This window comes from Ostrea edulis, chromosome 2, assembly GCF_947568905.1.
Source record: "Ostrea edulis chromosome 2, xbOstEdul1.1, whole genome shotgun sequence".
NCBI classification, from domain to species: domain Eukaryota; kingdom Metazoa; phylum Mollusca; class Bivalvia; order Ostreida; family Ostreidae; genus Ostrea; species Ostrea edulis.
Window position 1 is genome coordinate 63,509,570 of NC_079165.1, and position 11,816 is coordinate 63,521,385.

Consider the following 11,816-nt stretch of genomic DNA (forward strand, 5'->3'; position numbering starts at 1 on the left):
CTTGATTATCTCCCGTTTGGAGGGAGCAATTGGCTCTCGATTTGAATAAACTTAAATCCCCTTTAACCAAGGATGATGTGTGCCAAGTTTGAAAATGGCCAAGTGGTGCTTGAGTAGCAGAATTTTAAAAGATGCCACAAAATTTACTAATTCAGGGTGTGGCATTTCATTTGCACTAACTCGAACCACCTTTACCAAAGCATGCTTTGTGGCAAGTTTGGCTGATATCGGTCCTGTGGTTTTGGCGATGCTTTGAGAAACTTTCAACTCGGAAGAATTAACAAGAGTAGCGCAAACGGTACAATATACGCCCGTCTGACAGTGAGCCTTTGACTGAATATCAGGGCAATATCTGTATCCGTATTGAAAACAAGCATTCTGAGAGTATTGCATAGCAAAACATAGTCCCCTACCGGAGGCAAAAATTATTGGACTGTATCAATATCCAAAGTTCTTTATGAGACCAAGGTTATGGTAAAAGGGAAGATTGGGGAACCAAGATAGGAATGGTTGGAAATCAACTACTATTCAGGTACAAAGACTAGACAAGAAAAACTTCACACTCTATCTGTAACTTGTAATGGCAAAGCAATCATCATGATGTACTGAATATCAAATGGATATCTGCAAGCACATTAAAAAAGTCCAGAAAACTGATAATTCATGTTATTTTTTTTAAGTCCAAGGGCCTTAGTGAAAAATCAACGGACTGAGACGAAACTTGAACTTGATCTGTAACTTGCAATGTACCAAATATCAAATGAATATCTGCAAGCACGTCAAAAAAAAATTCATACTATTTTTCTAAGTCCAAGGGCCACAACTTGGTGAAAAATCAACGGACCGAGACGAAATTCGAACTTGATCTGTAACTTGTTATGGCAAAGCAATGTACCAAATATCAAATGAATATCTAAAAGCATGTCAAACAAGAGGCCCAAAGGCCACATCGCTCACCTGAGTCACTTGGCTCATATTAAAGATTTTCCTATATATTTGTATGCCAAACTTTGATACCCCCCCCCCCTGTGACCCCATCCTACCCCTGGAGGCCATGATTTTAACACACTGAAATCGGAAATATGTCAGAAAGCTTTCATGCAAATATCAGCTTTTCTGGCTCAGTGGTTCTTGAGAAGATTTTCCTTATATACTTGTATGTAAAACTTTGATCCCCTATTGTGGCCCCATCCAACCCCCGGGGGCCATGATTTGAACAAATTTGAATCTGCATTATGTCAGGAAGCATTCATGTAAATTTCAGCTTTTCTGGCTCAGTGGTTCTTGAGAAGAAGAATTTTCCTATATATTTGCATGTAAAACTTTGATCCCCTATTGTGGCCCCATCCAATCCCCGGGGGCCATGATTTGAACAAACTTGAATCTGCATTATGTCAGGAAACTTTCATGTAAATATCAGCTTTTCTGGCTCAGTGGTACTTGAGAAGGATTTTTCCTATCTATTTGTATGTAGAACTTTGATCCCCTATTGTGGCCCCATCATACCCCCAGGGGCCATGATTTGAACAAACTTGAATCTGCATTATGTCAGGACGCTTTCATGTAAATCTCAGCTTTTCTGGCTCAGTGGTTCTTGAGAAGAGGATTTTTCCTATATATTTGTATGTAAAACTTGGATCCCCTATTGTGGCCCCATCATACCCCCTGGGGCCATGATTTGAACAAAATTGAATCTGTATTATGTCAGGAAGCTTTCATGTAAATCTCAGCTTTTCTGGCTCAGTGGTTCTTCAGAAGATTTTCCTATATATTTGCATGTAAAACGTTGATTCCCTATTGTGGCCCCATCATACCCCGGGGGCCATGATTTGAACAAACTTGAATCTGCATTATGTCAGGAAGCTTTCATGTAAATCTCAGCATTTCTGGCTCAGTGGTTCTTGAGAAGATTTTTAAAGATTTATCCTATATATTTGTATGTAAAACTTTGATCCCCTATTGTGACCCCATCATACCCCCCCCTCCCCCCCCCCCCCCCCCCAGGGGCCATGATTTGAACAAACTTGAATCTGCATTATGTCAGAAAGATTTCATGTAAATCTCAGCTTTTCTGGCTCAGTGGTTCTTGAGAAGATTTTCAAAGATTTATCCTATATATTTGTATGTAAAACTTTGATCCCCTATTGTGACCCCATCCAACCCCCCCCAGGGCCATGATTTGAACAAACTTGAATCTGCACTATATAAGGAAGCTTTCATGTAAATCTCAGCTTTTCTGGCCCAGTGGTTCTTGAGAAGAAGATTTTTAAATGACCCCACCTTATTTTTGCGATTATCTCCCCTTTGAAAGGGACATGGCCCTTCATCATTCTCTACCCAGAGTTCCGTGCGCTCCTTGCACTACACCTCTGTCAACGGCTCTTTACAGAAATCTTGTAAAAGTTTCTTTGATCCAACATTTATGTTTTGGACTAAATATTTAGTCATATTTATGTTCCCCAAACAAAGTTTGGGAACATATTGTTTTTACTCTGTTTCTTATTAAGGTCTTCCGTTACCAACGGAAGACCTTCTAGTGATTCTACTGTTTATTATTATTTTTTTTCCCCTTTCGTCTCCGAGACTGTTGGATGGATTTTCCTGAAACTTTCACAGATTATAGACAAGGATGGTACCTAGAGGCATTTTTTTCATTTTTTCAAAATTTACTTCCGTTCGTGAGATACGTCCGATTTTCCGGTTTTTGAGAGCAACTTTGTCCGGGGGGTAAACTTGAAAACCACTAAAGATAATCAAATGAAACTTTCAGAGATGATAGATCTATTTTCTCTATGGTGCATGCACGTATTGTTTTTTGTCGCCGTCACTTCCGGTCGTCACCGGAAGTGGTTAAATGAATCATCAATTTTAAACTTTTTTCTTTCAAATTGAAACCTATATCGGTTTACTATATCTTGTTATAATTCTCAAAAAATGTTGACCCCACCGGAAGTTGAATCTCCAACTTCCGGTTATATCAAAGAAAGACTATTCATTCTCTCATTTTTCAGTGCCATAAATCTCGGTCATGAAAGGAGTTAATGAGTTGAGTTTTACATATATTATAGTCACTATAAATGTCTAAAGTAACGTCAAATATTTTTGTAAAATTCACTTCCGGTCGGCAAATACGGCTTATTAGCTGTTTTCGTTGTCTAGCGTTTTTCTCAGAAACGGTAAAAGATAGAGTGATCAAATTGTCAGGGTTGATAGATCTCACTTTGTAGGCGTGCAGTAGGGGTTAAGAATGTCGGCCGTCACTTCCGGTCGTCACCAGAAGTGATTAAATGAATCATAAATTTCAAACTTTTTTCTTTCAAATTGAAACCTATATCGGTTTACTAGGTCTCGTTCTAATTCTGAAAAAATGTTGACCCCACCGGAAGTTGAATCTTGAACTTCCGGTTATATCAAAGAAAGATTATTCATTCTCTCATTTTTCAGTGCCATAAATCTCTGTCATAAAACAAGTTAATGATTTGAATTTTACATATGTTATAGACACTATAAATGTCTAGAGTAAACTTAAATATTTTTGTAAAATTCACTTCCGGTCGTGAGATAGGGGTGGACAAATTTAAACTTTGCTTTTTCAGTTTCTCAATAACGAAAATATATAGACGCTTGAAACTCGTAGGGTTGATCAACTAGCATTAGGCCATTGTACACATACTTTCAATTTTTTCGTCCGTCACTTCCGCTCTATACCGGAAGTATTTGAAAAAAATGACGATTTTCCGATTTCTTCGAGTGATTTCTCAGAGATGGCTGGATAGATTTTCTTGAAATTTTCAGAAATAATGTCTTATGAAATGACTTTCCTGTGGTTATTTTTGTTTTTCCAAAATTCACTTCCGGTAGGAAAATATGGCCGATTTTCTGTTTCTCAAACGACATTTTGTCCAGCATTTTTCTTGGAAAGGGTAAAAGATAGGTTCATCAAATATTCAGGGATGATCAATCTCTGTTTGTAAGCATGCAATAGGGGGTTGAGCATGTCGACCGTCACTTCCTGTCGTCAGCGGAAGTGATGGAAAGAATCGTAAATTTCAAACTTTTTCTTTAAATTGAAACTTATACTACTTTATTAAGTCTCTTTCAAAATGTCAAAAGAATATTGACCCCGTCGGTAGTCAAAACGACTACTTCCGGTTTCTTGATAGAATACTTTTTTACTTTTTGTCTCTTTGTCCCCATACATCTCGCTTATATTTGAAGTGTTTCATATGATTTTCACATGTCTTAAGAATAGTATCAACTTCTAGAGTTTTGACAATTTCGTTTTTCAAAATTGACTTCCGGTCGGTAGTTACCTACTACTTTTTCTTTCTTTAGTCTACTTCTTTTTGTTAAGAACTCTTCGGATAGAGACGTGAAATTTTCAGGGAATATAGACAGTAAAGAGTCACTGTCATTCATAGGAAAACACATCTGAATAGTACTTCCGGTCGTCACCGGAAGTTACAAGAAATGTGTAAAAAATTCGATAATACACTTCTCATTTATTGTTAAAGTACATTCTCTGATATATTTGAATGGTTTTTGTAGGATCAGAAACCTCTTTATCGGAAGTGAACAAACGGAAGACCTACTCATTACTAGTAATGAGTTTCTAGTTATTATGTCTCCGAACACAAAGTGTCGGAGACATATTGTTTTTGCTCCGTTTCTTATTATTATTATTATTTTCTTCTTATTAGGGTCTTCCGTCTTCAGCGGAAGACCCTTCTATTATTCTATTGTTGATTTTTCACTTTTCTTATTATTATTATTATTATTCTTTTTTTTTCTCCTTACCGATTTTTGTGCAGAAGATTTCTCGGAGATGGCTGGATCGATTTGCTTCAAATTTTCAGGATTGATGCGTTGCCATTTGAAGTTTGTACCGCCGTTTCAATTTTTGAAAAATCACTTCCGGTTGGAAGTTATCCCCCTTTTATCGATTTTCAGATGACCATTTTGTCCAGACAAAAACCCAAAAACGATAAAAGCTAGAGTGCTGAAATTTTCAGTGATGTTAGACGACATGTTGTAGTTGTGCACCTGGGTTTTAAAAATTTCCGGAAGTGCCTAGTACGGAAGCTCGGTAGGGGTCGAAAATGGAGTTTTAAAAAGTGTCCAATTTTTTTCCACGTTTTGAATGATAACTTTTTACTCGTAAATATTTTGTTTAGACATATATAACAAAACTTGTACAGTTTATTGAGATCTTTTGTGCCATATCAAGAAATGGGCCCATGGGCCTCATGGCTCGCCTGAACCATTGAATTTCTGTTACAATGATTAACTTTTTTCTCACGAAACTTTTGATAAGACATGTAGAATAAAAGTTGTTCAGTTTTGCAAGTTCTATCTAATGATATCTAAAAATAGGCCTCCGGGCGTCATGGCTCGCCTGAACAGTCGAATTTGTATCGCAATTAATAAAATTAATAACTTTTTCCTCGAGAAACTTTTGACAAGACATGTAGAACAAAAGTTGTTCAGTTTCGCAAGCGTTAACTAACAATGTTAAGAAATAGGCCTTCGGGTCTCATGGCTCACCTGAACAGTTGGGTTATTCTTGCAATCTATAACATTTTTGTCAAGAAACTTTTAATAAGATATCTATAACAAAAGTTGTTGAGATTTGCAAGATCTTTCGAACAACATTATGAAAAAGGCCAACGGGCCTCATAGCTCGCCTGAAGAGTTTGATTAGTGTCACAATCAATAACTTTTTTCTGGAGAAACTTTTGATAAGACATGTAGAACAAAAGTTGTTCAGTTTCGCAAGCGTTAACTAACAATGTTAAGAAATAGGCCTGCGGGTCTCATGGCTCACCTGAACAGTTGGGTTATTGTTGCAATCTATAACATTTTTGTCGAGAAACTTTTAATAAGACATCTAGAACAAAAGTTGTTCAGTTTTGCAAGATCTTTCCAACAACATCATGAAAAAGGCCAACGGACCTCATGGCTCGCCTGAACAGTTTGTTAGTGTCACAATTACTAACTTTTTTTTCTCGAGAATCTTTTGATAAGACATGTGGAACAAAAGTTGTTCAGTTTTGCAAGATCTTTCAAACGATATCAAGAAAAAGGCCCACGGGCCTTATGACTCGCCTTAACAGTCTGATAAATGTCGCATAACTTTATACTCGTAAATATTTTGTTTAGAGATATATAACAAAAGTTGTATAGTTTATTGAGGTCTTCCGTGCCGTATCCAGAAATGGGCCTATGGGTCTCATGGCTCGCCTGAACCATTGAATTTCTGTTACAATGATTAACTTTTTCCTCACGAAACTTTGATAAAACATGTAGAATAAAAGTTGTTCAGTTTTGCAAGTTCTATCTATAGATATAAAAAAAGGCCTCCGTGCGTCATGGCTCGCCTGAACAGTGGAATTTGTATCACAATTAATAACATTAATAACTTTTTTCTCGAGAAACTTTTGACAAGACATGTAGAACAAAAGTTTCGCAAGCGTTAACTAACGATGTTAAGAAATAGGCCTGCGGGTCTCATGGCTCACCTGAACAGTTGGGTTATTGTTGCAATCTATAACATTTTAGTCAAGAAACTTTTAATGAGACATCAAGAAAAAGGCCCACGGGCCTTATGACTCGCCTTAACAATCTGATAAATGTCGCAATCAATAACTTTTTTCTCAAGAGAATTTTGATAGGACATGTAGAGCAAAATTTGTTCAGTTTTGCGAGATATATCTAGCATTATATATATAAAAAAAAAGATAGGCCTCCGGGCGACATGACTCGCCTGATCAGTCGAATTTGTATCGCAGTAAATAACATTATTAACTTTTTTCTCGAAAAAAGGCTGACCTCTCTAATTAGTGCCCGAGAGGGGCAGAGAGTCTTTAATTTATAACACTTAAATGATTAATATTTGTAAAACATTACTGAAGCTAAATTCTACGTTTAGACAATATATTTGTATCATTATTTATGAACGAAAATCTCAGTCAAATTCTTATCTCATCACATCTAAAATTGGACGGAAGACCCACTCGTTGCTCGCAACGAGATCGCATTTAGTTCTTATTCTTCCTCTTCTTTAGTGAGAAATTTGTCCGACCGATTTTGTGAAAGTACTTCGACAGATCCTTTTCAAACTTTGTGAGCTGATAAAGGGTCACTAGGAGGGGTGCATTCAACTTTTCAAATTTTCAAAATGGCCGCCGTTTCAAGATGGCGGCCAAAAAACGTCAAAGACTCAAGGTTGTCGGATTTCATCCAAATTCTATTTCTAGGGTAATTCAGTGACCCCAAGTCCATTTCCACCATCAAAATTTTTTTTTGAGCCGCAATTTTCAAAATGGCCGCCATATACCGAAAAATTTGAAAGTGTTAAAATCTCTACAACATTTGGCTTCTGGGGTCAATTGAGGGTCCACAATTCATTTCTAGCATCAGTATTTCCTTCCAATCAATTTTCAAATGTTTCAAAATGGCCGCCATTGAAGAAAATGGCGGCCAAAAATCAAGTCCGTCGGATTTCAACCAAATTTAGTTTCTAGGGTTTTTTGAGGATCCTGAGTGCATATCTGGCATCAAAAAGCATTTCTGACATGGGGAGGTGTTCGGAGACATTTGTGTTGGCATCCCAACACAGTTATAGCTCGTTATTATTATTTCCCCCCCCCTTTTTTGTCGGCACGATTTCTCAGAGATGGCTGGATGGATTTTCTTGAAATTTTTCAAAATTTACTTCCGGTCGTCAGATATGTCCAATTTCCCTTTTTTTAGAAGAGATTTTGTCCAGCGTTTTTCTCAGAAACGGTAAAAGATAGAGTCACCAAATTTTCAGAGTTAATAGATCTCACTTTGTAGGCGTGCAGTTGGGGGGTTCAGAATGTCGGCTGTCACTTCCGGTCGTCACCGGAAGTGATAAGAAGAATCGAAAAATTAAAGTTGTAGTTGTTGAATCGAAACCTATACCACTTTATCAGGTATCTTTTGGAGTATTGAAAACCGTTGACCCCACCGGAAGTGGAAACGTCGACATCCGGTAATTAAGGAACAACTTTTCAAATTCTCCCTTTTCAATGCCTTAAATCTCGTTTACTAAACAAGTGTTTGACTTGTATTTAACATATATTGTAGACACTATAAATGTTTAGAGTAACGTCAAATATTTTTCGAAAATTCACTTCTGGTCGTGAGATAGGGGGTGGACAAATTCAAACTTTGTTTTTTCAGTTTCTCAATAACGAACATATATAGACGCTTGAAACTTGTTGGGTTGATCAACTAGCGTTAGGCTATTGTACACATACTTTCAATTTCTTCGTCCGTCACTTTCGCTCTATACCGTAAGTATTTGAAAAAAATGACGATTTTCCGATTTCTTCGAGTGATTTCTCAGAGATGGTTGGATAGATTTTCTTGAAATTTTCAGGAATAATGTCTTATGAAATGACTTTCCTGTGGTTATTTTTGTTTTTCCAAAATTCACTTCCGGTAGGAAAATATGGCCGATTTTCTGTTTCTCAAACGACATTTTGTCCAGCATTTTTCTTGGATAGGGTAAAAGATAGGTTCATCAAATATTCAGGGATGATTAATCATTGTTTGTAAGCATGCAATAGGGTGTTAAGCATGTCGACCGTCACTTCCTGTCGTCACCGGAAGTGATTGAAATAATCGAAAATTTCAAAAAAATTCTTTTAAATTGAAACTTATACCAGTTTATTAAGTCTCTTTCAAAATGTCAAAAGAATATTGACCCCGTAGGTAGTCAAAACGACTACTTCCGGTTTCTTGATAAAATACTTTTTTACTTTTCTTCTCTTTGTCCCCACAAATCTCGCTTATATTTGAAGTGTTTCATATGATTTTCACATGTCTTAAGAATAGTATCAACTTCTAGAGTTTTGACAATTTCGTTTTTCAAAATTGACTTCCGGTCGGTAGTTACCTACTACTTTTTCTTTATTTAGTCTACTTCTTTTTGTTGAGAACTCTTCAGATAGAGACGTGAAATTTTCAGGGAATATAGACAGTAAAGAGTCACTGTCATTCATAGGAAAACACATCTGAATAGTACTTCCGGTCGTCACCGGAAGTTACAAGAAATGTGTAAAAAATTCGATAATACACTTCTCATTTATTGTTAAAGTACATTCTCTGATATATTTGAATGGTTTTTGTAGGATGAGAAAACTCTTTACCGGAAGTGAACAAACGGAAGACCTACTCATTACTAGTAATGAGTTTCTAGTTAAGGTCTTCCGTTTCCAACGGAAGACCTTCTAGTGATTCTACTGTTTATTATTAAGGTCTTCCGTCTCCAACGGAAGACTTTCTAGTGATTCTACTGTTTATTAAGGTCTTCCGTCTCCTGCGGAAGACCTTACTATTATTGTTCGCGTTCTTCTTCTTCATTATTATTAATGTCTTCCGTCTCCTGCGAAAGACCTTACTATTATAGTTCGCGTTCTTCTTCTTCATTATTATTATTAAGGTCTTCCGTCTCCTGCGGAAGACCTTACTATTATTAAGGTCTTCCGTCTCCTGCGGAAGACCTTACTATTATTGTTCGCGTTCTTCTTCTTCATTATTATTATTATTAAGGTCTTCCGTCTCCTGCGGAAGACCTTACTATTATTGTTCGCGTTCTTCTTCTTCATTATTATTATTATTATTTTCCTTGGTAGTACACGCGTTTTTCTCAGCCATTTCTCGATCGATTTTCACGAAATTTTCAGGAAAGATGTCTTTTGGTGACGAGACTTTGCTTGCAAAATTTCGTGCTTGACGTCACTTCCGGTCAGGAGTTATCTCTCTTTTAGTGACTTTTTGAAGGGCCTTGTTGTCCAAACATCTCCTCCGTTAGTTTTGAAGCTAGAGTCTTGAAATTTCTACACAAGATAGAGTAAACATTTTGAAGATTTGTGGGGGATTCGATTTTACCGGAGGCGATTTGCCTAAACGCTCGCCTGGACCTGAAAAAATCGATGCCAAAATTTTTCACCGATTTCGGCGATTTTTGACCTTTGATCTCCAATATCTTTTTTCTTGCAAATATTTTGTTAAGATATGTAGAACAAAAGTTGTGCACATTTACGAGATCTTTTCGAAAATATCAAGATTTAGGGGCTAACTCCTTAAATTAGGGATCTAAAAGGGCTCAAAGTCTAGATCAAAAATCTCAAAAATTGTTAATATTTTGGTATAAGTCAAAGAACAAAAAATGTTCATCTCAACAATCCAAATCTATTCATATAAAAATTTAGGTCATATGTTACGTAATAAGGGATTTTAAGGGCCAAAACCATAAATATTTTACCCCTTGTATCTCGAAAACGACAAATATTTTGAAAAGCAATAAAGAACAAAAGTTGTTCAGAATGATGATCTGAACAATATGCATATTTCGTTTTTACCCTATGTGGCCCCGTTAGGGAGCTACAGTTTGGCCCCTAAAAATTACTTCTAGAAATAACTCGAGAACGGTAAAGAATTTCTAAATACTTGTTGAACAAAAAATGTTTGAAATGTCATGACCTTTCTTACGATATCAAGCAAAAGGGGCTGACCCTTTAAATTAGGGGCCCAGAAGGGTCCAAAGGTTTATGAGAATATCTCAGAAACTATTCATATTTTGTAATAAGTCATTGAAGCGGAAATGTTCATCTAAACGAGCTTGTTCTTATCAAATCAAAAAGTAGGTCATATGTTACGTAATAAGGGATTTTAAGGGCCAAAATCATAAATAATTGACGCCTCATATCTTGAAAACGACAAATATTTTGAAAAGCATTATTGAACAAAAGTTGTTCAGAATGATAATCTAAACAATATGTACATTTCGTTTTTTCCCTATGTGGCCCCGTTAGGGAGCTACAGTTTGGCCCCGAAATATTTCTTGTAGAGATAACTGGAGAACGGTAAAGAATTTCTAAATACTTGTTGAGCAAAAAATGTTTAAAATGACAAGGCCTTTCTTACGATATCAAGCAAAACGGGCTGGCCCTTTAAATTAGGGGTTCAGAAGGATCCAAATGTTTTTGAGAATATCTCAGAAACTATTAATATTTTATAATAAGTTGTAGAAGCGGAAATGTTCATCTCAACGAGCTTGATCTTATCAAATCAAAAAGTAGGTCATATGTTACGTAATTAGAGATTTTAAGGGCCAAAATCGTAAATATTTGACGCCTCATATCTTTAAAACGACATATTTTTTGAAAAGCATTATTGAACAAAAGTTGTTCAATGTGTCATAACCTATCGATCAATATCCAAAAATGGGTCTGTGGGCCTCATGGCTCGCCTGTAGAGTTGATTTTTGTCGATATCAGTCGATTTCAAAAACTTGTAACTGGTAAATATTTTGTAAGGACATATTGAACAAAAGTTGTTCAGTTGATCGAGATCTATCGATTGATATCAAGAAATAGGCCCATGGTCCTAATGGCTCGCCTGTAGAGTCGTTTTTTTGTCAATATCGGTCGATCTCAATAACTTTTTACAGGTAAATATTTTGTAAAGACATATAGAACTAAAGTTGTTGAGTCTATAGAGGGCTAACAAATGACATCAAGAAATAGGCCCGCGGGCCTTATGGCTCGCCTGGAGAGTCGAATTTCAAACGAATTTCACCGCAACTTTGCTTCAGAAGCTTATGATATGAAAAATTGATTATATCTAAAGTGTCTTAAAGTCGGAAACTAAATTGGGACTCATTTGTCTTTTTTTCTTTTTTTTTTAACTCCGAGTGCATCAACAAATCGGACGGAAGACCTACTCATTGCTCACGCACGAGATCGTGTCTAGTTATTATGTTCCCCAAACAAAGTTTGGGAACA